The sequence below is a fragment of the Pinus tabuliformis genome, chromosome 3_1 (genome assembly GCF_031772625.1).
Source record: "Pinus tabuliformis cultivar Carrire ecotype Pingquan chromosome 3_1, CPIR1, whole genome shotgun sequence".
In the NCBI taxonomy this organism is placed as follows: Eukaryota; Viridiplantae; Streptophyta; class Pinopsida; order Pinales; family Pinaceae; genus Pinus; species Pinus tabuliformis.
Window position 1 is genome coordinate 368,950,507 of NC_142301.1, and position 27,211 is coordinate 368,977,717.

The window sequence follows — 27,211 nt, forward strand, 5'->3', positions numbered from 1 at the left end:
TGTCTCTTGACTCATTTTTCAATCGGCCATCCCTGGTTGTCAGTATCATCTCTATCATCACATCAACTATATTGATCCTTTACTCATGCCGGTTTGAGAAGGTCTCCATTGACTTCTTGCTGGCAGGTCTTGTCCTTATCAACGACGACATCTTGCTCTGAGGATAGGCCTAGGGCCACACCCTGGCCCTATTTTCATTATTGATAGGTCACCTTGTGCTCAGCATCGATCAGTATCATGGGTCATTGACTGAGTGGTTTCCCTTGTGTTCGACATCAGCTTACATTATCACACATTGGGATTCATGCAGTACCTTGGTTTCCATTTGACCCTATTGGTGGATATCTCGCCTCTGTGTCAGCTTTCATTATTGGTTGGTTCAGAGAGTTTCTGTCGTACACTAGCCACATATTGTGTATCTTGGAAATGTACTTTGGTAGGGTTACTACATCTTTTTCATCCGATACCTTCCACATTATTGGCCTACATGTTACACTCGTGCTAGACTGATGAAGGATGCCTTAATGCCTTCCTTCTAGTGGATCCTTCCCCATCGACTACGACTCATTGCTCTAGGGCAAAGATCTAGATTCCATTTGGTAGTACCTTGGGGTTTGCAGTCATTAGTGGCAAATCCTTCGCTATCGACAGTGGGAAACCATCATTGTCTCTTGATTGATAGATTCTTACAAGTGTTCGACTCCAGCTCAACTATTCAGACTTGTTAGATTGTATTGGGTACCTTGATGCTCATTATCATTATCGGTGAGTAGTCTCGTGTTTGTTAACGGTATACATCAATAATCGGTAATCAAATGATTTCTCACATGGTTGACTCCATATCATTTATTCCCATAGTGCAAAAATGTACCACGGTGCTTGGTGAAGACCTCAAGTTGCACAACATTCATTGGTTCACTTGACAGTTGCTCCTGTTGCTACTAGTTGATACCACCCCACCTTATATGTTGCAGTCATTCATGGCGACATTCTATATGCTGGCACCCAAGTTTGCAGTGCAGTACCATCCTATTCCATCATGTTCATTTGGTACCTTTTGTGATCAGTCTTTGATATCAGTGATCGGGTTCATTCTTCAGCATCATTGACATTCTTATAAGTGATATTCAGACATGTACTTGTTCAATCATGATTAGATGATCGATTATGTATTTTCTAGTTATTTATACTTGTATACTTAGTGGATCTGCTTGTACTTGATATGCAGACATGCTTTGCTTTCTCTGAGCATGGGTATGCCCACCTCAGACAGTGTTTCTTTCTGATCTCCTTTTGTGGCTTGGCAGGCTGAACTCTGGTGAAGTCCTTCTCAGTTTTTGACAAATTTCCTTTCCATGAACTTGCTTAATAAATTTCGGCCATCATGTACCCCTTCTAACCTCATATATTAGGGGGCATATGTTATAGCTCCAAATCTCGCTCTTGAGGTTTGTGATGCTGCACTCATGGCCTAGGGCAACCCCTCCTTCCAGACCTAGTCCAAAATTTAAAAAACAGTGTTTTATTCCCTATACACGACATTGCCCTAAGCTAAACATGTGTGTACGTGGGTCTGTGTATACCCAAACTGCATATATGTCTTAAAACATTTTAAAAAATTAAATCTCCTTAATTTCAAGCGAAGATCGCGGGTTTTACCTGCTGATCACCTGTTAGTGCCTATGGCCCAACTGTTCCCAATGAATTCCCAACTAGAAAACTATTTTGGGAGAAGTATAAAAAGGCTTCAATGGAATGCCTAGGGGAGGAGAGAGGAGAGAGAAAGGTTGTTATGCTGAGATTTCCCTGATCAGGTCTAAAGATCCTAGTGCCTCCTGAACTTCTCCCATTTACAGGAAACACTTGTTTCCTTGTGTGATGATTTCTATCTACTACATGAGATATCATGGAGTAAGTCATGGAATGAGTTTGTTAAAGGCTTGAGACTCGAAGAATTCAGAGGACGGTTCCACTTGGAGCCTGCGAAAGGATGAATCAGGTGAAATTGTTCCTTTCTGTACTTTATTTGTCTATAATAAAAGAAACACTTGTCTTTATTCCTAATATAAATCTTCTTCATGTTTATGATATCCATGTTATGATTCATATATGAATGGTTGTTTAATTGTATAACTAACTACCTTTCAATATACTATGAAGATGATTTCTTTATGATGTTTAGTCCATATACTGTTGTACTTTCTTGAATTGATTGTTTTGTAGGTTGAAGGAGCAAAAGGAACTCCAGGAGGGTTTGGACCCTGGAAAGATCTTCTCAAATGAAGGATTCCTAGGTACGCCCCTTGTCATATAGTTTGCTTATATTAGCATTATGGTTGTATGGAATGTGTGTTTCTCTATATAGACAACCTCTGATCTGCTAGGGTATCAACCCAAGACCCTAGGGGAATTTGTCCCTTAACAATAATTGTCTTTTAGAAACACTTTGTTCAAGTTTCTAAAGTCTATGCAATGCCTTATCTTCTTGATATTCTTGCTCACCAGAACTAGATTTGATATCCAATTGGAAAATCTGATGGGAATAATGATGCCTGCTTTGTAAAGTCTATTAACTTCTTTTTCTATGGATGGTAGAAATCTTGGATTGATCCTTCTTAGTATTTTCCTAAAGGGATTTTGATCAGGCTTAATTGGAATTGTGTGATGAATTATCTTTTTATCATACTCCTTCAAATCTACATAATCTCAAGCAAAGACATCAGAAAATCCAGACAGTAAGTGAATGTATTTCTCTTTTTCTTCGGGAGATAATGTTTTGGACAAATTGATCATTTTTGGGTTGTCTGCTATTCTAATGTTCACGTCTTCGACACCTTTCTCTATAGGAACCAATGTAGGCTTCCTTGCTACATCATCATGATCAAAAAAGTCTTCCAAAGGTATGAGACCTTTTGGAATATTGTCATCTTTCAGCTGTAGTATATCAACCTGAGCTGCCTTGATGACTTGATCACCTTCATCATAGACTTCATCCATAGAACAATTTTCAAACTCTCCTTCACTCTGAAGAAATTTATTCAGCTGTTTGTCATCCCATAATACTTACCAATATCACAAGTTATCAAGAACTGAGGGTTGATGCTTGATATGAATTTCGAATTTCTTGTTAGAAAAAAATGGAATTTTAAAATTACTTGCAGCTGTAGCAAATGAATCTGTCATTAGATTTTGAGTCCTTGGTACAACTGAAAGTTCATATTTGGGAAACATTATAAGAATATCTAAAACCACATTTTTATATTGTTTCATTCGTGCATGGTGAGCTTGATATTCACCTTTAACTTTCTTGATTATAAGTTCTGAATCACCATACACGGAATTTCTGCAGACACCTAACCTCTTCAAGATCTTCAAACCTATGATCAATGCTCCATACTCTACCTCATTGTTAGTGCAATCAAAAGATAACTTATATGATCACAATCTAACATGCTGAGGGAGATTGGCTCACTGATGATGATGTGGACTTCGAATCCAAATACCAATACTTGCTCCGTCTTTCCCAAGGGCACCATCAAAGTCCATGGTCCAAAGGCCATTTTCCTCCTCCAAGAGCAATCCATCATTTTGTTATTTTGGGTCAATTTTCTGAACTCTCACTTCAGTTTCTTCAGAAGTTTCCATTACCTTTGCATATTACTGATATGAACCCTTTTTCTCCTTATTTGATGGCTTTTCAGATGAGTTTGGAAATGCTTCTCTTTCTTGGTTTGAAACTGTCCTTATAATGTTGAAAATATCTGGTACATCTTTAATATCTACAAGCTGACTATCTACATCATTCAGTCCACTATATTTATACAAAATAAATGATTCTAAATTCGTATGTAAAACATTTATGGGATGATTGTTGGGTTTCTCCTTGCTAGTTATCATAAACTTCATTTTGTTTTCTCGGTACAACTTTCTCAATTGACCGAAAACTGGGATGGTAGGATAGGATAAGTCTAATTGCAGCGTGCCTCTTAATTTTTCTCCGCAGGATCTCTACAATAACATGCCAAACCATGGTGGTATATCATTGACCACGACATCCATTAAAACATTCTTGGCAAGTATTTGATCTAGAGATACTACCAAGTCTTTAATTAAACCAAGACAACGAACCTTTTCGGAATCAAAAGAATACAAGTCATGATACTCACGAGCTATATCTAGACCCAACCTTTCCATGATGGCTTTTGACATTAAGTTATGAGAGGCTTCGGAGTCAAGCATGGAGTTGTGAAGAATAAATTGGTTATTTCTTAAACTGAGATAAAACGAAAGAACATCACTATCACCTGACTAACGATCTATAGTTGGACCAAAAATCAATTCAGGTTGGTCATCTTCAATATTAAGCATGTCAAACGTAGGATCAAATTTAAGCATTTTAATTATATCAGACTTGTAATGGTTATTTTTGACAAGTTCAGTGAGAGGGATTGATACTTTCAACTTCAAAATTTCAGTTTCTAGATTGAAAGAGCTAGTTTTATGTACCTCTTTTTGGACATTGTCTCTCTTCTCGGGAAAATCTCTTAGTATCTGATCCTTCCTTTGGCTATCATGATCCTTGTTTGGACAATTGTAGATTGTTGTTTCGCTCTTCTTTGATCAGTTGCTATCATCTCCTTACTTTTGCTTTGACTTCCTTGAGGATTTGATTTCTATTGGGTGTTTTTCTGCAGTGATGCCCTTTTCTGAATGATCGGGACATCTCTATTCCTCAAAGAATATTGATTCTGCTGAGAACTGAGAGCATTTAAATATCCTCTTTGATAATCATTGGTTTGGGTTTCCAATGCATTGTCACTTGCTAGTATGTAGTCCTCATCTTTAGGCTCCTCCACCTTCTCGACATACTTCTCATCTTCAGTCAAGAAAATGGGATGGTGATCTTCCCTAAAGAAGTGATTTTCCTCAACAATCGATTATGTTTCATCATCATATTCTCCTTGAGCATAATTCTGCTGCAAGGGTGTCTGAATAGGCTGCTGAGATGTTGATGCTTCAGAAGCCTTCTACTCTCTTTGTTTTATCTTGTACTGAGGTTGCTGCTAATTTCTAAAGTGAGGATTTCTAACTTGTGGCTCATGAGATCTAGCTAAATTTATCATTAGGTCAGCAATTCTATCCATGGTTTTGATTAATGCATCTAGTTTCATATTAGTGGAAGTAGAAGGCTCTTCTTTGATGGTCACTCTCTTTTCTGGTTTCTCATGTTTCAAGTGATACTTCTTGATCATCAAGTTTTCTTCCACACTGGCCACATTGTTTTGGATATCTTCAAGAGTTGTGTGATCCCTTTCCCTCAACTGATAGGCCATCTCTGGATCAAAAGTATCTGGGTAATGCTGAAGTGCCAAATGAGGTGGAAGTTTCATGTTCTCCGGAATAGAATTGTAGACCTGATTGAATCTTATAGTGAATTCCTGAATTGTCTCATTAGGATTCCTCTTCAAGGTGTTGTATTCCACCAAAATCTACAATGGATTCTTCTTTTCACACCATCTGGCTAAAAACAACTCATTAAGTCTTGAATAATTAATAGAGCCTCCTGCCAAACCACGAAACCATTTTTTCACGTCTCCCGAATAACTTTGGTGGATTCATCGACTTCCTCTAAGTCAATGAAATCAACCATATTATCAATATGTTGTTGTGATGTTACTCCTAGGCTGCTATCAAATAGAGGAAGCCTCTGGGCATATGTTTGAGGTAATGCTGCCAACTGACCAGCTAACACCGAAGGTGAAAATCTTGCCATAACTCTTGGGGAATGGTGGATGGGAAATGCAATGGGTTGTTCTGGTTGAGATTAACATGTTGGGGGTTTTTGATGCCTCGAAAATCACTGCAACAACATCAGGGAAAACCACCCGGTCCGGACCTTAAAGGTAGCTCCTTTTCCGTTTGGTGTGGTGGCTGCAACTAGAAATAATAGGACCATTTTCCCAGTAATTGATAAATAGGATGGATAAGTGGTTGATTCTCTAATATATAATGATAATGGATGAATGATTTAATCTAAAAAAGTAAAATTATAAACAACTATCCTATCCCAGGAAATTTCTGCTTTAGTGTAACTTTTGATGATCTTTATCTACAAATAGGAATATAGATGACTCTATTGGTAAACAAAGACATTTATTCATATGATAATTACTTTGTTCAAGTAGTTGAACAAAGTAATCATGAAAACATTATTACACTATTCTTCATATATATCATTGACATAAATATGATTGAAAGAATAACACTCCTTAGACATTCAATAGTGATAAGTATAAGGACTGATTTTAAACACATACATATATCGAATGATAGCAATATTAAATAAATGCTGATTCACATAAAAGAATGAAGGAAGAGCATAGATAATAGTACCATATGTTATTTGGATCACTCCTGATATCAATCGCATTCAGATTCCTTCTTCTAACTTAGAAACACTTCCATAACAAAGCAATAGTGCATATTTCATCAAAGCTTTCTTCGTTAAAATTCAGAATATTGGCACAGTCTTCAGAAAAAATATATCAAAAGCACAATAGTGTGACTTACTGATTTGAGTTTATACAAAAACCGAGGACCCTTTCTAAAGACAATGAAAGGGTCTATAGATACTATCTAAGCTAACCAATTATGAAATAAAAATGCTATTAGGTGGTATAACTAAATCATGAGAATTTCCTCGAAATAGACCTGTTTGTAGTCAGCAGCATGATTCACTGTTTCAGATGATCTTCCTTTGGCTTGAGCTGGCAGATAGCAAGCATTGGTTGCAGTTCTGGAGGGTGACTCAGACGAGAATGCAGTTGGGCTGAGTATGTGGCATCATGGATTTCGGGAATCATGTAATCGATTGCATCGGTTAAACATTTGAGTGCTGCCCTTTGACTGTATGGTTTAACTAAAAAAAACCAAAAGGTATCCCAAGTTAAACTCTGGATGTTGGCGATTAGTCTTCTGTTATTCTCCAATTCTTGATTGCATGTTTGGATTGTTGGGGTAGTAGCTAATAAGTCTAGAGGCAGAGTTTGCAACCTCTGTTCTCTGTGCCTATTGAATTATATCAGCCCTTCATCTTTATATCTCATTTTAGCCAATGTTTTTACATGAAATAATGATTCCGCTGAAGAAAACAAGTCATCAAATTCATGTTTATTTTTCCTGCCTCCTTTTCTGCATGTTTGTAATCATGTAGAGTGTAAAAACCACATCTCAAAGGAAATGTAGGCCACGCGTGCTTTTTATAATTCCTAAGAGTTTTGGATGTTCCTGTTGTTGTTATCTGGTAGGCCAATTCTCGAGCTAACAACTTATCTGATACATATAGAGGAAGGACATGGGGTCTTGCAAGGCTACCATATATCCTTATATATGTGAACTTGTCTTCCCCAAACCAATTCCATACATCAGTCAAGTCAATCCCTGCTTCCTCGGAAATCCTTGGGGCAGGCTTATCAAAAATGGCATAATAGATAGGGAACATGAAACCATTACAGATTTGGTACAAGTGGTCTTTATAGTGCGCCTTCCATAACATCTGATGATAAATGTGGATTGGCTTAGGGTCTTGGGAAGTCCATCTCCACCGAGTACCGGATATTCAGAATTAAAGCAAAGAATATCCATAATATAAACACTGTAATAAAAAGGGGGAATGGTCCTGGTGGTTTTGCATGAATTTGATCTAAATTCAAGAATTGCAGTGGCTAATTTATCGGACAATATTTTTTCCCAATCCATCACATAACTATTGACCACTGCTTCCATTAAAGGAACCATTTCAATAGTGAACTTTGCAGAGTCATGCATTCCCCACATTCTACACATCATTGCCCCAACACAACAGTAAGGATATGACAATGATTCCACAGAGTACTTACTTGATGATTCATGTTTGTTCTTTGTGGGATTCTATCCCCACTGCTTAATTGGGGTCGATTCAGTCTTGTTCTCATCTGCGAAGTTTTCAAGGAAGGCTTTGTTGTATTTCTTTTCAGGTTCGGGTAAGTGATACATCTTCCTTAAGTCATCAGGCTGAAATGAGCCAACAATCTTTCCGTTTGAAACTGGAATTTCTTCTACCACCCATCTCACTACATTAGTGTATGGAAGAATTTTCTCACGTGCTGCTATCCTGTGCAAATATGAATCGGCTAAATCTTTAAGGGAAGCTTTCGATTTATTAGTTGAGTCTGCAGTAGCTTCTTCCAATACTTCCTCAGGCTCCTCTGCTTCAATTAAATTGTAGATTCTTTGCCAACTAGTATTTCCAAGGTTGAGACACGTAGTGTCTGAGATTAAACCTTTTTTACTTGGTCCTGGATCATTGGGTGGTTGGCCTGTTGCTGTAGGAGCCGCTACTACTACAGATTTCTTCGATTTGTTTCCCATTTGTTTCAAATTCGTTATTTCTGCGATGTTTTTCACAAGGAATGAAACCAACGTGATACAGAGAATAGCTAGTATGAGCCAATATGAAAGAATTATGTTGATTAGCGGATAATAAAGGATTATAGTGAAACTGCCGCAGATACAATCTAAAGGAAAATCTTGCCATAACTGCTTCATTAATTAGCCGTTTAACCTATCAATCATGGAAAAGGAGTTTTTAAATACCCATTATATCATTTATATGATGAATGATCCGTTCAAGCGTGGCTTAGATTCTTTGGCGGATAATCAGAAGTAAATCGCAATCGACGATTGGTAATGTGAATAGAAAGGCTTCAATATTTGTCCAAAATATCTTTCGATTACTGAAAGGTGATACAACGCATGCAAGCCTTTTAATTATGTTTTTGAAACACGCGCCTTGATTTAATGCATCGCAATTGGAGATGGACTCGGGTATTATTACTTATGCTATTGTAACTTCGCCGATCGTCGATTGTGATATGCCTTATTGCATCGGAGGATTTGAATGTGCCATCAAACATGCATTGGGTTGCTACTGCCGACTGTCGATAGCAATATCGCATCGAGGAAATGAGGGAGGTTCTTTCATTATACTTGTGATTTGCCTTTCCCGGTATTCGATAGTTATTTGCTTTTCGGATTGGAGTAAGTCAATGGGTGTTTATCTATGTTTTCCTTATTATTGCGATATGCGATCTTGCGATCGCTTTATCGCAATAACAAAGAACTTTATATTTATTTACAAGACCGACTTTATTTCTATTCAAAAAGGTTTATTTTAAAATATATCATTTCCATTGAACCTTTTGAGGAGTTTTTCTAATATGGGTTAATACCATTTTATTCACACATCTAAGTTTAGAAAGGACCCATTTCTTATTATGAATTTTTTTAAGTAAAATTTTATGAAATGGGGGGTTGTTTGTACAGCACAACAATTGGCGATTCACTAGGAGAAACAATTATCTCTGAGAAATTAATTAAAATACTTAAACTTTCTTAATCTGGAAATCTCATCTAATAGAAGAATTCTAATATAACTAGGTAATCATAAATCCTGAATATAATAATAACTATTTCTGCTATTTTCTTCTCTTGATAAAATTAAAGACATTATAAGTTTTAAATTAGCCTTAACTGGTTGATAATGATAAAATAAAATACTTTTCCAACTTAACTTTATAATGACTCCTTTGTCATAGGTAGAGCATCTGCTGCTAGAAAACATCTATAGTCTCGACAGGGATACCTTTTAACCATTTGATCATTCATTATTCCATCCATTTCAGAGTATAATAAAAAAGAATGAATTCAAAAATATGTCTCCATATTTTGTATTACTTTTTCTTTTTCCTTATTTTGTAAGATAAAAAGCCATTGTCCTGGTTTGGTGGCCAGCTGTTTAGACAATGCCATTCACTAGTTGTAATTTAACTGAACAAGTTGTCTCATGATGAGACCCCTTGTCTTATAATTATAAGCCATTACCCTATTTGGGTATGCAGTATTGGTAATGTCAGTCGAACTATTCCCCTTATGATCATGGTAAGCAGGCTTGTAATAAGACCTCTTATCTTCTATATCATACATATTTTAGAATTACACTCTGAGTAATTATAAACTTTGATGAATGGGATGAACAATTTTCTCCTTAAGAGAACATAGATGACAGGGTAAGTGCTGAAGATGCTAAGATTGAATCAGTTTCTATTTTGTATTGATAACCATTTTCAGGCTACTTGAAAACATTAAAATGATTTACAGTACTTCTAAATCTTGAGAAGATTTCACAAAAATAAAATGGGGTTTTCAGAATCTAAATATACCTAATTCCATAGAAAATTTCCTTTCGTTTAAGGCTTCCATTTCTCAAAAGTAAATACCAAAAATATTTCTTTTGAGTAACTTTTCAATATAGCAAAAACCAATGGGAGGCTTCATACAACTTTATTTTCCTAAGATTCTAAAAAATAAACTATGTACACAAATTTGCTGAAAATTGAATATTTACAAGGGAGAAGGGGTTACCTCCTTAATTGAAGAATTTTTTCAAGATAAGGTCGTTAACAGGAAGAGAATCTCTCTTTCCTGATAGATCTTGCAATATGAATGTGGAAGGGCCTATCTTTTCGCTGATTTGAAATGGTCCAAGCCACATTTTCTTGAACTTAGTGTGTTTCCCTTTATCTTCATGGGCTTTGTCCCATTTCAAAACTAGATCACCGACTTGTAATTGTTTTGAACTGGTCGAAGTTGTATCAAACGATGACTTAATAATCTATTGATGTTTTGCATGTATGATTCTGGCTTTTTCCCTTTCTTCTTCTAATTTCAAGATTTGATCATGTCTTAGTTGAATAGAAGATGAGGGACTTTCTTCAATAAATTGCACTAAAGCTAGGGATGGAAGTAGTAAATTTGCTGGTATGACAGCTTCCTTTCCATATACTAGATTAAATGGAGAAGTGCCTATGGAGGCCTTCTGTGTTATTCTGTCAGCCCATAGTGCAAATATCAAATATTTATGCCAGTTTTTATGATTCTACTTAATAGTCCTCTTAATAATTTTGATCAGATTTTTATTGGTGGATTCTGCTAAACCATTACCCTGAGGGTAGTAATTTGCAGAATACTTCAATTTAAATCCCCTTTTAATAGCAAACTCAAATATAGAATTTCCAGAGAAATAGGATGCATTATCACAAACAAGAGCGTTTGGGACACCACACCTGGTAATAATGAATTGATCTATGAATTTTATGATTGCCTCATAGTTTACTGTCTTTAAAGGAATTTCTTCAACCCACTTAGTGAAGTAATCAGTGGCGGTAAGGATATATTTATGCTGTTTGGATGAATGTGGAGTGATTTCCCCAATGATGTCCAATCCCCATTGCTCAAAAGGTTGTTCAATGTTCACTGGTTTCAAAGGGAAAGCTGGCTTCCTTTGTCTTCCACTAGTAGTTTGACAAATTTGGCATTTCCTTACATATTCATGAGTATCTCTGAATAGGGTGGGCCAATAATATCCAACATGAATGATTTTGTGAGTTGTTATATCAGCTCCAAAATGTCCTCCTGCTGGTCCGTCATGTAGCTCCTGCAAAACGTTTTGTGCTTTAGGTTTTTATAAACATCTTAACAAAATTGAATCATAATTTCGCATAAACAATACATCATTCACAATTATGAAGTTTTTCGCTTTCACTCTAATGGCAGGTTTGTTTTTATAGGAAAGATTAGAAGGAGTGTATCCATTTTTTAAATAGAAAATCAGATCTACATATTACGATTCAGGATTTGTGATACTTATCTGATTGATTTCTTCAGTATCTTATGTACCTTCAGGTTCTTGAATATTGGATGCTCCTGCTAACAACCTACAAAAACCTTAGCCTTTGACAATCTTTGCTGGCTTGATTTCTAAGTCATATTCTTGTAATGTTGTGACCCAATTTTCTCTCTTTTCTCCTAATTTCGTTTGAACTAGTAATTGTCTTACTGCTGAAAAAGGAACTATAACTTTTGTGTGAGATTTTAAGAGAAAGGGTCTGTAGTGTTTAATGGCTTTGTACACAACAAAGGCTTGTTTTTCAACTTCCGAGTAATTAAGTTCAGCACCTTGAAGATTTGAGCTGTAAAATGAGATTGGTGCTTCCATGTTTTGATTATTAATCTGAGTCAACACTACTGCATAAGACAAAGCGGATGCGAGGGTATATAGCATGAAATGACTTGAAAAAATGGGAGTGCTTAAATCATGGGCATTAATGATTGATTGTTTAATAAAATCAAATGCCTGTTTCTCTGTAGGTCCTCGTTTAAACACCAAATTTTTCTTGATCATCATTTGCAATGGTAAAATAATTTGGGAAAAATCAGGAACAAATCTTTTAACAAAGTTAATTTGACCCAAAAAAGACTGAATGATTGCATTGATTTTTTATTATGAGGGAATGGAATATCAGAAATCTCTTTAATTCTATCTGGATCAATATAAATACCATCCTTTGAAACAATGAAGCCCAAAAGCTTTCCTTGATTAAGAGCAAAAAAGAACTTCTTTGGATTAAGCGAGATACCATACCTTTTGCAGCGTTCAAAGATTTGTTTCAAATCATGTAAATGATTAGATCTTTTTTTGGAAAATACAGTAATATCATCTAAATAGACAACTACTGATTTATTGATCAATCCTTTGAATGCTATGTCCATTGCTCTCTGGAATGTAGCTCTAGCATTGATAAGTCCAAAAGGCATTTTTTGGTAAGCATAAGTTCCCCACTTAGTTCTGAAGATAGTTTTAAGCCTGTCATTAGGATGGACCAAAATTTGGTTATATCTTGAAAACCATCTAAAAAGTACATTAACTCAGAACTAGCTACTGAATGGAGTGTCTGCTCCATGGTAGGTAAAGGGAAGTTATCCTTTTGGCTGGCCTTGTTAAGATTTCTGAAATTGATACAAATCCTAATGTCGCCATTTTTCTTTCTTATTGGCACCATATTGGACACCCAGTTTGAATGTCTGACAGGAAAAGTTATCTTAGCCTTCAAGATTTTATCTAGTTCAGCCTTTATTTGACTCTCTAGGTTAGGATGAATCTTCCTTAACTTCTGTTGCACTGGCTTTTGTTTGGAAAGCATTGGAATAGTATGCTGAATGATCGATGCATCGTATGTTTTCAAATCATCATATTTCCAAGCGAAGACATATTTATTTTTCTGCAACAATCTAATGAATGTCATTCTTTCTTCTGAAGAAGTCCTAATCTCAAATTGATGTTTTGAGGGTTTTCCTCAGTACTTAGGTTTATCAATTCAAATCTTAAAGTGGAACTTTGGAGCTTTGAATTGGTCACATGTTTAAACCTATCTTTAATATCATAAAGATCTTCAAGCTTGACCACTAGTTTAGGTATTGAGTTTTCTTCTTGCTTTTCCTTCATTTGAAGGTCATGATCACTTTCATCAATGATTTGATCATCATAGGACTTTTCAGAAGTCAAGAAATTTAAAATGTCTTCATCATGATTGAACACTCGCCAATTGGTGACATTATCGGGAATTGATGGTCTAAAAATTAATTCTACTGAAATCTGTCTGGCTATAGTCTTCAGATGGAAGGAGTTTGGAAGAAAAATTAGCTAGTAGGTCTGCTGCTGCATTCTAGGACCTAGGGATGGGAGAAATATTGAATGCTAAAACTTGAGATATGAGTTCCTGCACCAAAGACTGATAGTGTTTGATATGACTAGAAAGGCAATGAATTGTATTTATAACTCGTTTTATAATGATTTCGGAATCACCGAACACTTTCAAATATTGAATTTTAAGACCAATTGCTTTGTATAGTCCTTGAACTAAGGCTTCATATTCAGCTGCATTGTTTGTGCATTCAAATTCCAATATGCATGATAACATGGTCTTTCTCCCTCGGGACTAACTAAAATACATCTTGCTCCTGCACCTTCACTAGATTTAGACCGATCAAAATATAGTGACCAAAATAAAGAATCATCAACAATTTTATTTACAGTTTCTTCAGTAATATTAACACATCTTGATCTATCTGCTTGTGAAAAATTTTCGATTTGAGATTTGAAATTATTAACTGAGAAAGGAGATGGTTGGGCAGTGAAATTGCCAAAGAATGATTCAGATGAGTAATTCCCCAAAATATTGTTATTGAATGCTATTGGTTGATTTTCTTGTTCGAATTCAGTAACAGTATGGGTCATGTGTTTCTCCCGATCGATCTTGATATGATTTGGCTTTCCTTTATAAGGTAGACACATATGGGACCAATCGGTGGAAATATAACCATGGAGTTTCTCAGATTAGTCTCTACTCAAAATTAAACCATAAAATTCAGGTATATCAACGATTAAAATATCAATTCTCTGAAACACTCTTGGATCAGCTGATAACTTGATAGTCACCGAGTTGATTTCCCCTAAAATCGAGACCTTAGTTCTATCCAACTGTACAATATGAATTGCAGACTTTTGGGGTTCAATGTTCAGTTTTGAACAAACTGAAGCTAACATTATATTAGAGGAAGCCCCTGAGTCAATCAAATAGTTGTGTAGATTTCTATTATAGATCTCATAGGTTAAGAGGAAAGGAGGAGTATGAGAATTTGATCTATCCCCAATTAAAACAACATCAGTAGCTTCTACTCTACCAGGAGGTGGTTGGCCTGAGTCATTAGCAGCTTTGGACAATACAGCATTAGGAAGAGGAGAAGAAGGTACATCATTTAACTCCTTAAGAAGTAATTTTTGTTGATGTTTGAGTTTACTAAGCTCAAACATAGTAATATTTGCCTTTGTCTTCTTCATGTCTTCAATAATATTGTAGTCCATAGAATCTGTAACTACTAATGTCTTAGATGTTGAAGGTAGATTTGAAGATGATGGTTGATTTTGGGATGGTATCGTTGTAGCTTTCTTTGTGGGAACCTTTTCTTTGGTAGTAGTGGTACCTGCATTTCTTTTCTTCGAAGTTGTCTAAATAGGTTCAGGAGTACCCTTACTCCTGGTAGTCATAGGGAAAGCTTCTTGTTCATTTTCTGCATCGGAGTTAGGTAAAATAAAGTCCCACATCCCATGGCATTCAATAGTCTCCTCTTCTTCGGGTTCCTCGGATGACAAGACTGTTTCATCCTCTTCTTCCTCTTCAAGATCTGAGTCTACATTGGATATAACATTTGGTGGTTTTGATTCAGGTTTCTTAAAATTTCTAAATGGCCTTTTTGTTGAAGTCTCAGCTACTTGCTTCTTGATTTCTACCATTTCATTTGACATATTCTTGAGAACTTTTTATAGACCCTCCATATCATATGGATTTTTAGGGCTTTTCTTCTTTGAATCATCCTTAAAAGAAACTTTTTTTGATTTTCTATCTTCAAGAGCATCTTTCCTTTCAAAAGCAATAATGTGTTTTTCTATAACAAGCGCTTCTTTCATGTTTTCAGCTAAAGTTCGTTTTGCAGCTCTATCTACAAAAATAGCTATATTTGAAGGTAGGGCTATTATATACCATTCGCTTATGATTTGATCACTTGGTTTAGAGGTGGTTGGAATCTTATTCAAGAGTTTATTAAATCATGAGTTGAACTCCTTTATAGGTTCTTTAGATTCTATCCTAAGATTTGAGAGATCATTAATTAACGTTGCTAAAGATCTGTCATCGCCATACTTAGTCAGAAACTGTTCTTGGAAAATGTTCCAACTAGTAATGGATCCAGAGGGCAGAGAAAAATACCAAGACCCAGCTGATCCTTGTAAGGTATAAGGGAAAAGCCTAACAACAACGTCTTCCTCTTTCACTCCTTTTAAATTAATTGATAACATGAAATTGTTAATATGTTCATCGGCTTGTATTCCTGCATCTGGATTAAATTTTGGCAACCATTTTTCAGGATGTGCTGGCAATGGATGTAATGGTGTGGGCATAGTGACTGTACAAGGATTTTTCCATGGATTCTGAGCCATTGTAAAATTAATAGTAGATGATATTGCTGATGAAATTCCAGATGTTTGGGAAGGAGTTGATATTGAGGTTTGAGGTGGTGAATTTCCTGATCCCTGTTGAACAACAATGTGTAATGGAGGAGTGGATGGTTGACTTCGTGTTGGAGAAGATGAAATGGAGGATGATGATGAAAAAGTCTCACTGTCAGATCCTTCAATAGTTTTTTTTTTCCTTTTCCTTTTGGGTAAAGGCAACTCAGAAGGTTCAATACCGAGCTTTCCGCTTTGAAGTCTAGTGAGAGGGTGAGGTGGATTGAATTGCAAAGTTTCACTCCCTTGAGATACCTCAGATTTCTGTGGTGATATCGAAAAGCCTTGAAGTTTATGGATGAGAGACTGAACTTCAGGGGACTCAGGACTTAATCATTCTGAGGTATGGTGGGTTTGAGTAGTGGTACTTGACTCCACTTCTTCTAGTTTGAATATTGGTGTCCCAGCATGCAAACGAGAGGTCTGAGGTGAGGTGGAGGGAGATTTACTCTCAGAATGAGTTATAGGTTTGGGTTGGCTCGCCATTCACAGTTCATGCCCTCCTTCTAGCACCAAAAATTTTGATGCAATCATTGCAACAACATCGGGGAAAACCACCCGGTCTGGACCTTAAAGGCAGCTCCTTTTCCGTTTGGTGTGGTGGCTCCGACTGGAAATAATGGGACCAGTTTCCCAATAATTGATAAATAGGATGGATAAGTGGTTGATTCTATAATATATAATGATAATGGATGAATGATTTAATCTAAAAAAGTAAAATTATAAACAACTATCCTATCCCGGGAAATTTCTGCTTTAGTGTAACTTTTGATGATTTTTATCTACAAATAGGCATATAGATGACTCTATTGGTAAACAAAGACATTTATTCATATGATAATTACTTTGTTCAAGTAGTTGAACAAAGTAATCATGAAAACATTATTACACTCCAGTTTCCCAATAATTGATAAATAGGATGGATAAGTGGTTGATTCTCTAATATATAATGATAATGGATGAATGATTTAATCTAAAAAAGTAAAATTATAAATAACTATCCTATCCCGGGAAATTTCTGCTTTAGTGTAACTTTTGATGATCTTTATCTACAAATAGGCATATAGATAACTCTATTGGTAAACAAAGACATTTATTCATATGATAATTACTTTGTTCAAGTGGTTGAACAAAGTAATCATGAAAACATTATTACACTATTATTCATATATATCATTGACATAAATGTGATTGAAAGAATAACACTCCTAGACATTCAATAGTGATAAGTATAAGGACTGATGTTAAACACCTACATATATCGAATTATAACAAGATTAAATAAATGCTGATTCACATGAAAGAATGAAGCAAGAGCATAGATAATAGTACCATATGTTATTTGGATCGCTCCCGATATCAATCGCATTCAGATTCCTTCTTCTAACTTAGAAACACTTCCATAAAAAAGCAATAGTGCATATTTCATCAAATCTTTCTTCGTTAAAACTTAGAATATTGGCCCAATCTTCATAAAAAATATATCAGAAGCACAATAGTGTGACTTACTGATTTGAGTTTATACAAAAACTGAGGACCCGTTCTAAAGACAATGAAAGGGTCTATAAATACTATCTAAGCTAACTAATTATGAAATAAAAATGCTATTATGTGGTATAACTAAATCATGATAATTTCCACGAAATAGGCCTGTTTGCAGTCAGCAGCATGATTCACTATTTCGAATGATATTCCTTTGGCTTGAGCTGATAGATAGCAAGCATTGGTTGCAATTCTGGAGGGTGACTCAGACGAGAATGCAATTGGGCTGAGTATGTGGCATAATGGATTTTAGGAATCATGTAACCGATCGCATTGGTTAAACATTTGAGTGCTACCCTTTGACTGTATGGTTTAACTAAAAAAAACAAAAGGTATCCCAAGTTAAACTTTGGACGTTGGTGATTAATCTTCCGTTCTTCTCCAATTCTTGATTGCATGTTTGGATTGTTGGGGTAGTAGCCAATAAGTCCAGAGGTAGAGTTTGCAACCTCTGTTCTTTGAGCCTATTGAATTCTACCAGCCCTTCATCCTTATATCTCATTTTTTCCAATGTGTTTACCTAAAATAATGATTCTGCTGAAGAAAACAAGTCATCAAATTCATCTTTTTCATGATCAAACTTTGTGAGTTTGGCTTGTTCAAGAACATTATAGGCAACTTTCCTTGGATCGTATTGCCTGTTAGGAATGGTTGCAAGATTGAGCATGTTTATTTTTCCTGCCTCCTTTTCTGCATGTTTGTAATCATGTAGAGTGTAAACACCACATCTCAAAGGAAATGTAGGCCACACCTGCTTTTTAGAATTCCTAAGAGTTTTGGATGTTCCTGCTGTTGTTATCTAGTAGGCCAATTCTCGAGCTAACAGCTTATCAGGTACATACAGAGGAAGGACATGGGGTCTTTCAAGGCTACCATAAACCCTTATATATGTGAACTTGTCTTCCCCGAACCAATTCCCTACAACAGTCAAGTCAATCCCTGCTTCCTCGGAAATCCTTGGGGCAGGCTTATCAAAAATGGCATAATAGATAGGCAACATGAAACCATTATAGATTTGGTACAAGTGGTCTTTATAGTGCGCCTTCCATAACATCTGATGATAAATGTGGATTAGCTTAGGGTCTTGGGAAGTCCATCTCCACCCGAGTACTGGATATTCAGAATTAAAGCAAAGAATATCCATAATATAAGCATTATAATAAAGAGGGGGAATGGTCCTAGTGGTTTTGCGTGAATTTGATCTAAATTCAAGAATTGCAGTGGCTAATTTATCGGACAATATGTTTGCCCAATCCATCACATAACTATTGACCGCTGCTTCCATTAAAGGAACCATTTCAATAGTGAACTTTGCAGAGTCATGCATTCCCCACATTCTACACATCATTGCCCCAGCATAACAATAAGGAGATGACAATGATTCCACATAGTACTTACCTGATGATTCATTTTTGTGTTTTGCAGGATTCTATCCCCACTGCTTAATTGGAGTCGATTCAGTCTCGTTCTCCTCTACAAACTTTTCAAGGAAGGCTTTGCTGTATTTATTTTTAGGTTCGGGTAAGTGATACATCTTCCTTAAGTCATCAAGCTAAAATGAGCCAAAAATCCTTCCGTCAACTGTGCAAAACGTTCTATTTGAAACTGGAATTTCTTCTACCACCCATCTCACTACATCAGTGTATGGAAGAATTTTCTCACGTGCTGCTATCCTGTGAAAATATGAATCAGCTAAATCTTTAAGGGAAGCTTCCGATTTATTAGTTGAGTCTGCAGTAGATTCTTCTGATACTTCCTCAGGCTCCTCTGCTTCAATTAAATTGTAGATGCTTTGCCAACTAGTATTTCCAAGGCTGAGACACGTAGTGTCTGAGATTAAACCTTTTTTACTTGGTCCTAGATCATTGGTTGGCTGTATTGTTGCTGTAGGAGCCACTGCTTCTACAGATTTCTTGGATTTCTTTCCCATTTGTTTCAAATTCATTATTTCGGCAGAGTTCTGCACAAGGAATGAAATCAACGTGATACAGAGAATAGCTAGTATGAGCCAATATGAAAGAATAATGTCGATTAGCGGATAATAAAGGATTATAGTGAAACTGCTGCAAATACAATCTAAAGGAAAATCTCGCCATAACTGCTTCATTAATTAGTCGTTTAACTTGTCAATCATGGTAAAGGAGTTTTTAAATACCCATTATATCGTTTATATGATGAATTATCCATTCAAGCATGGATTAGATTCCTTGGCAGATAATCAGAAGTAAATCGCAATTGGCAATCGGTAATGTGAATAGAAAGGCTTCAATATTTGTCCAAAATATCTTTCGATTACTGAAAGGTGATACAACGCATGCAAGCCTTTTAATTACGTTTTCGAAACGTGATCCTTGATTTAACGCATCACAATCAGAGATGGACTCGGGTCTTATTACTTATGCTATTGTAACTTCGCCAATTGCCGATTGTGATATGCCTTATCACATCGGAGGATTTGAATGTGCCATCAAACATGCGTTGGGTTGCTACTGCCAATTGCTGATAGCGATATCGCATTGGGGAAATGAGGGAGGTTCTTTCATTATACTTGTGATTTTCCTTTCCCGATATCCGATAGTTATTTGCTTTTTGGATCGAAGTAAGTCAATGGGTGTTTATCTATGTTTTCCTTATTATTGCGATATGCGATCTTGCGATCGCTTTATCGCAATAACAAAGAAATTTATATTTATTTACAAGACCGACTTTATTTCTATTCTAAAAGGTTTATTTTAAAATATATCATTTCCATTGAACCTTTTGAGGAGGGTTTTTCTAGTGATGGGTTAATACCATTTTATTCACACATCTAAGTTTAGAAGGGACCCATTTCTTATTATGATTTTTTTTAAGTAAAATTTTATGAAATGGGGGGTTGTTTGTACAGCACAACAGGGGTGAAGTGGATGCTTTTGGAGATGAAGTAGAGGGTATGGAAAAATATAAGAGCTCAAGTTGATATTGGATATAGGCCTTTTTGGTAGTGATTTGTAATTGATTGACTTGGCTCTGAAGTTTCTCAAAGTTAGACCAAACCTCGTGCTCAAGTTTTGCATACTGAGAGACAGTTGAAGTTTAGTTAAACAAAGACTTTGAGGCAGGAAGATAGGAGTCAAAATTTATGGGATCAAAAACTTCTGTGGTAAGACAAGACTCGGATTTTTAACAAAATAAAGATAGTTCAAATTTAATGTCAATAGGTATATCTTCAATACTATGTATTTGATTTGGCAAGGAAGTGGTCCTTTCCAATTTTATGGTTCCAGTCTCGGGGAAAGGGACTTTAGACTTTCTTAACAATCTTTTGGGATTGTCAACTAGAGAAGGAGGATTTGGGTCAAGGTTTGACTTGGTATATCTTTTCAAAGCTAGAATCTTAAAAAGGTTGCAAACTATATGAGGTAAAAGACCTAAGACTTTGAGTTGAACAAAGATATTTTCAAAGGAAAGTCTTCAATAGAAAAATCTAAAACTGGTAATGAATGAGAGATTACCAATGAAATAGAGTCTGATTGAACTTGTGATTTAAATCCTTCTTCATTTCTCCGACTGAATCAACTAGATCAAGATGCAGAATTTGTCTTCGTTGTCTCCTTGAGGCCAACTTCTACAATCTTGACACTGTGATTTTTGAATCATCCTTTGTAAATCTTAGTCCCATCATCCAGAGGACCAAACTTCAATTAGAAGTAGTCATATACCCAAGGAAAATGAACCTTTCATTCCCCAGCAACGGCACAAGTATGTTATCACTCCTCTGGATCTCCAAGGTTGAGGAAGAGTCCAACTGAGGTAACCACAGACCAATCTTTTAGCTTGGTAGCTATCCCTACCAAGCCAGAGAGGGTTCTCTCCAAAGGATGATAGCCAAGAGGGCTGGATGTATTAGGGTTTTAGGCTAGATGTAAAGTTTAGAGGGTGTTTGATTTGTTTTGGTGGGTTTGTTGGAAGAGCATTAGGTAAAAAAGGCTAGGTCAGGGAAAATGAGGGTATGATTGCAGACATCTGATGGAGCAAGGTAGGTAGGCACTCAAACACTTTAAGGTTGTGAAGTGAGATTGATAATACTCATGAGGTGCTAGAAAGATCAATACAAGAATTTATTCTTTCTAAATTGAAGAAATTGGACTAACTATGTATATTTCCCCAAAACCAAGCATATAAAATGTATTCTACTCATCAACTTGAAAATCAACATATCATAGAAGTGAAGTGAAATATGGGATTACAAAACATTCAAACATATGCAACATAAGAAGAAACTATGTCAAAATTCGATACTATAGGTATTCCACCAAAATAGTTGCAACTCATTCATTAAATTCTATAAAAAATACTGATTACACTAGTGTCTCTGATCAATAACCAAACATCAAACTGATTCAAACCTGTGAAATGACTAAGAAAATACATAATATAGGCCTGGAAACAACTCATCCTAGCCTCAGGGGTTGAATCCATGAGAGATGGAGCAGTTGAAAGAAAGATTGAATTGATATCTGGAGTATAGGGTGGTCAAATTGACTCATCCCTAACTTAAGTAAACTGATTCATTACATGCCATGTAGGCCGTTTAACTAATGTATTTACTCTAGATAATAGTAAAAAACATAATAATTACATCATCTTGATCAATTACATGAGTAAAACCTCAATTCCCCTTACGTGAAAGAGAGTTTAGAGTGAAAAATGTAGAAGGCTGTCAAACGTGCCCTTCAACTTTAGGGCTTCTTTTAGATGCCTTCTGGGTGTAAAAATTTTCTCCAAGATAGCTCATTGGAAATCCCTTAGAGTCTACCTTCCAAATATACCTTCATTTTTCCATTTGGAGGTCATTTTCCTCGTCAAAATGCTAATCTCCCAAGATTGGTAAACGTGCAACGACCATGCCAAAAAAGAGGCAGAAAGGTGGTTTTTTGATGGGTTTTAACCCTTTTGGCTGACCATATTTCCTCCAAATGCTTAGAAAATGCACAGGGTGCATGTCCTCATCACTCTGAATCCCCAAATTCTGACCATTTTCTCATTCGATGCTCCAAAAAAGAGTGCAACGTCCAAGGTGCTGCGCGTTTGACCATTTCACTGTGCTAAAATACTTCAAAAACCACAAAAAATTATAACTTGCAAAATTTGTTTAAAAATGGTCAAAATTGGTTGTTTGATAGTTGGTCATATGTTTGAAGCATGGAGTGATGCCTCGGCAAGAATATCTAGCCTCTTTTTCTCCTCTTTCTTAGTCAAGGCTTCAACTTTTGCATGAGCTCTTTTGAGCTTGGCCCTTGCAATTTTGTTTCTCATGGCATAGTACTTTGCCATCCTTCTTTGAATATCAACATCCGTTTTTTCCTTGTCTAAGAGGCTCTCAAGATGACCATTTATCCTCTTGAGCCAATGTTTTCGGTTCTAATTTACCATTTTGGCAAATTTCTCATTCAAGATGAGCTCTGTTGAAAATAGCAACAAGAAATGCTAAAAATAGAATTGCTAAAAATAGCACTACTATAAATAGCAGTTTAGCCAGTGTTGATCTTAGCAACAATGGATGAAAAAATGGAAGTGCTAAAAGTAGCATTCTATAAATATCATTTCGGGATACCTTCCTATTTTAGTCAGTCCCTAAACTAAAATAGTGAAGTAAAATTCGAATTTGATCTTAGTAGTTGTTTGTAAAATAATTAATTAATTCATCTTGAGTTAATTAGTTAAGGGAAATCAAACATGAAGTCTACGTGGGACATGCAACAATTTCTCCATTAATTGAGGAATTTATCCATTAGTTAAAGAGATAAGGATGAGTTGTAATATTGAGTTGTAATTAGTTGACTTAGTTAACTGAGTCAAGTCCGACTAGATTAATTCAAATAGTTTGTTGAATTAATGTAAGTTCAGTTAGTTAATCCTTGCATGCATGTAACTACTACACTTCAGATAACTGAGTATTCTCTCATAAATAACTCATGCATGTCAGTTCAGATAGAGACCCAATTGAGATCAGATGGAGGCGTAGTGTACTATTAGTTGCTAGAATATTCCATTTTGAATATTCCTTGCATGCAGAAGGAATTCTTTCCTTGAGGATTGCGCAGTTAATTCTTCAGGTTTAGTGAGTGTGATGAGGCTAATTCACAAATGTAGCTTCACTAGACCCCAAGAAAAACTGCGCAAGGAAATAGGAGGCCTGGAGGGCTTGAGGAGGACATATACTATGTCTATTCAGTCTGTGAGTGGTATTGTTTGATTACAGAGAGAGCAGGATAGCTTGAGAGTTGATTCTTTCTATAACTTGAACAAGATTTCCACTTGTACGATAATACAGATTTGGGGTTTTAGGTTGAGGCTTTCCTCGGGTTATTTCTTCTATGTTATGTGTGATTGATTTCTCATTCTCAGTTATATGTGTTCTCTTGATCTTACTCAATTCAATTAAGATTCCGCAAAGTGTTGTAGAAGTAGATCTTGTATTGTGTTTTAGTGTATTTCATAATCTGTTGATCTACAGTGGGAATTTCTACATGGTATTAGAGAAAAGGTGATCAAGGTGAAGAACAGTATGCAGAAGGAGAAGTTCGAAGTTTGTGGTTCCTGAATATAGAAATCGAGTTCCTATCACATCTCAATTTCATCTATGGCGTTCAGTGGTTTAAGACTCAAGTATGCCCTTGATGGCAACTCGAATTATATAGCCTGGAAGGATCACATGGAGGCAGTATTAGAGGATAACGGTCTAAAGGACTTCATTGATAAAGAAGTCCCCAAGCCGACTGATGCTACTCAACTGGTGGAATGGAAGAAATGTGTGGCTAGAGCAAGGAGAATCCTCCTGGAGGGAGTTCGAGACCACATTGTCTCGAGCCTCCATGGGAAGGAGACACCATTTTCGATGTGGAAAACATTGAAAGATTTATATCAGAACAACAACGATCAGAGGAAGTTGGCACTGAAAGACAAGCTTCGTAAGATCAAGTGTGAAAAGGGCGACATGATCTCTACATATCTGAACAAGCTCACCACCTGTAGGGATGAGCTTGGAAGTGTAGGGATCACGACCGCTAATGATGACATGGTGAGTCTTGCACTCCTCGGTCTTCCTAAGAGTTGGCATAGCTACCAAGACTCAATTAATGGAAGAGAAAAAATTCCAGATTGGGAATGACTTTGGTTGGATCTGATGTAGGAGGAAATAAGAAGAAGCACCAGAGATGGATCCTCATCGAAGCAAGATGATGAGGGAAATCTACCCTTACCGAGTAAGGTGAAGAAATGGAAAGGGAAGGCATCCCATCCCAAATCCGATTCTTCCCATGGTGGGAAGAATATTGACAAATTGAAAGTGCGATGCTTTCATTGTCATGAAGTGGGCCATTATGCTATGAATTGTCCACATAAGAAATCCAAGAAGGGTTCCTTGAAGGGATTTGATGGTGATGCACTGGCCCCACAGTTTGAGCTAGATTTTTCACTTATCGCATGCATGGTTTCATCCATGGTGGGATGTGTGTGGTACCTGGACAGTGGAGCTTCATTCCACATGTCAGGTGACAAGAATCTTTTCAGTACCTTGGAGGAGAAGGATCTCCAGATGCCGATCGAGATGGACGATGATGGAATGTACCGTGTTTCAGGTGAAGGTGCGATTTTGTTTTAGAGGGAGCATGGAGCTCCCCTCACCCTGACTGATGTGAAGTATGTACTAGGTTTGAAGAAGAATCTTGTGTTTGTCGCTATGCTAGAAGATAAAGTCTATGAAGTAGTCTTTAGTAAAGGAAAGGTATTCCTGAGGCATATCGGTACTAGACAGACAAAGCAAATAGGGATTCGAGTCAAGAATGTCTACAAGATGGAGGTAGATGACTGTGCTGCTTTGAGTTCCAAAGCTAAGATGGTGCAAAGCCAAGATGTTGGCAAGCTATGGCATAGAAGACTGGGCCACTTGCACCATGGAGCCCTGAATATCATGCAACAGATTTCTACTGGGTTACCCAAGGGAAAACTTGAGCAGACGACTACATGGAAAGGTTGTACCTTGGGTAAGTATGCGAAATATTCCTTTCCGGATCGAGACAGTAGAGCTGGATCAATCCTAGAGCAAGTTCACTCAGATGTTTGTGGACCTTGCTCTACAGCCTCCACTGCTAAACAATGGTACTATGTTATTTTATTGATGTTTTTTCTCGTAGATGTTGGATCTACTTTATGCAAAAGAAGGATCAGACCTTCTTGAGCTTTTGTGAGTTTAAAGCCTTGGCATAGAAATAATCTGGGAAGAAAATAAAAGCCTTGCGTAGCGACAATGGTGGAGAGCATGTCTCCCAGTAGTTTAAAGACTTCTACACTACAGAAGGTATTAAACGAGAACTGACAGCACCCCATAACCCACAACAAAATGGGGTGGCCGAAAGGAAGAATAGATCGATTATGGGAGCAACTCAAGCGATGTTGCATGACCAAAGCCTACCACTACATTTGTGGGCTGAGGCATGCAATACAACAGTGTACTTGCAAAATAGAAGCCTGCACCATATACTGGGAATGAAGACACCTATGGAGGCCTATTCCAGGAAGCAACCTGATGTAAGTCACTTCTGAATCTTTGGATCATCAGTTTACTGTCATGTGACCAAAGATGCTAGGAAGAAGCTAAACCCAACAACTGAGTTGGGAATACTTGTGGGGTACACGGATACACCCCACAACTATTGGGTGTACCTGCCTTCCACTCAGAGGACTGTGGTATGCAGGGATTTGAAGTTCGACTATCAGAAAGTCATGCGCTTATCACTTGAGAGGGAGCTCAAGTTACATGCAGATAAGGGACATTTAGGTCCTAAGGATGAGTAGCCTGAGATTGATGCGGAGCAGCTGCATGCAGAGGATCTGGGAGTGGAGACATCAACTCATGATGATACTTCCAGAGATGGGAAGAAATGCTCAAGGGAAGCTGATAGGTTGATGCTAGATGCATGAGAGAATGTGGGACAACCATCTTCTCAGCTCAGACAAAGGAGGTCACTCTAGCGGTACACTGGGTACATGGCCCTAGTTGGGGAGTGTGTAGATACCGAACCTTCTTCATTTGAGGAGGCAGTGTAGAAACTAGCCTGGGTTGATGCAATGGTAGAGGAGTACAACTCTATCATTCGGAACAGTGTGTGGGATGTTGTCCCAAGGCCTCAAGGCAAGTCAGTGGTGAGTTCCAGATGGCTTTACAAGGTAAAGCAGGCAGCTGATGGCAGTGTTGAGAAACATAAGGCAAGGTTTGTTGCCCGGGGTTTCTCACAGGTCGAGGGGATCGACTACGATGAGACTTTTTCTCTCGTAGCAAGGTACTCATCAATTATATTGATGTTGGCACTATCAGCTTAGATGGGCTGGAAGATTCACTAGATGGATGTGAAGACAACATTCCTCAATGGGAAGATTGAGGAGGAGGTGTACATTGAGTAGCCAGAGGGTTTCGAGACCTTCAATCGTGAGTTGCATGTGTGCCGACTCAAGAGGGCTTTGTATGGGCTGAAGCAAGAACCCCATGCTTGGTACACCAGGAATGACATATATTTCACTGGTTTGGGCTTCACCAAGAGTGAAGCAAATGCGAACCTTTACCACACCATGGTAGAAGGTAAACCATTGATCATTGTTCTTTATGTTGATGATATGATTTTGACAGGT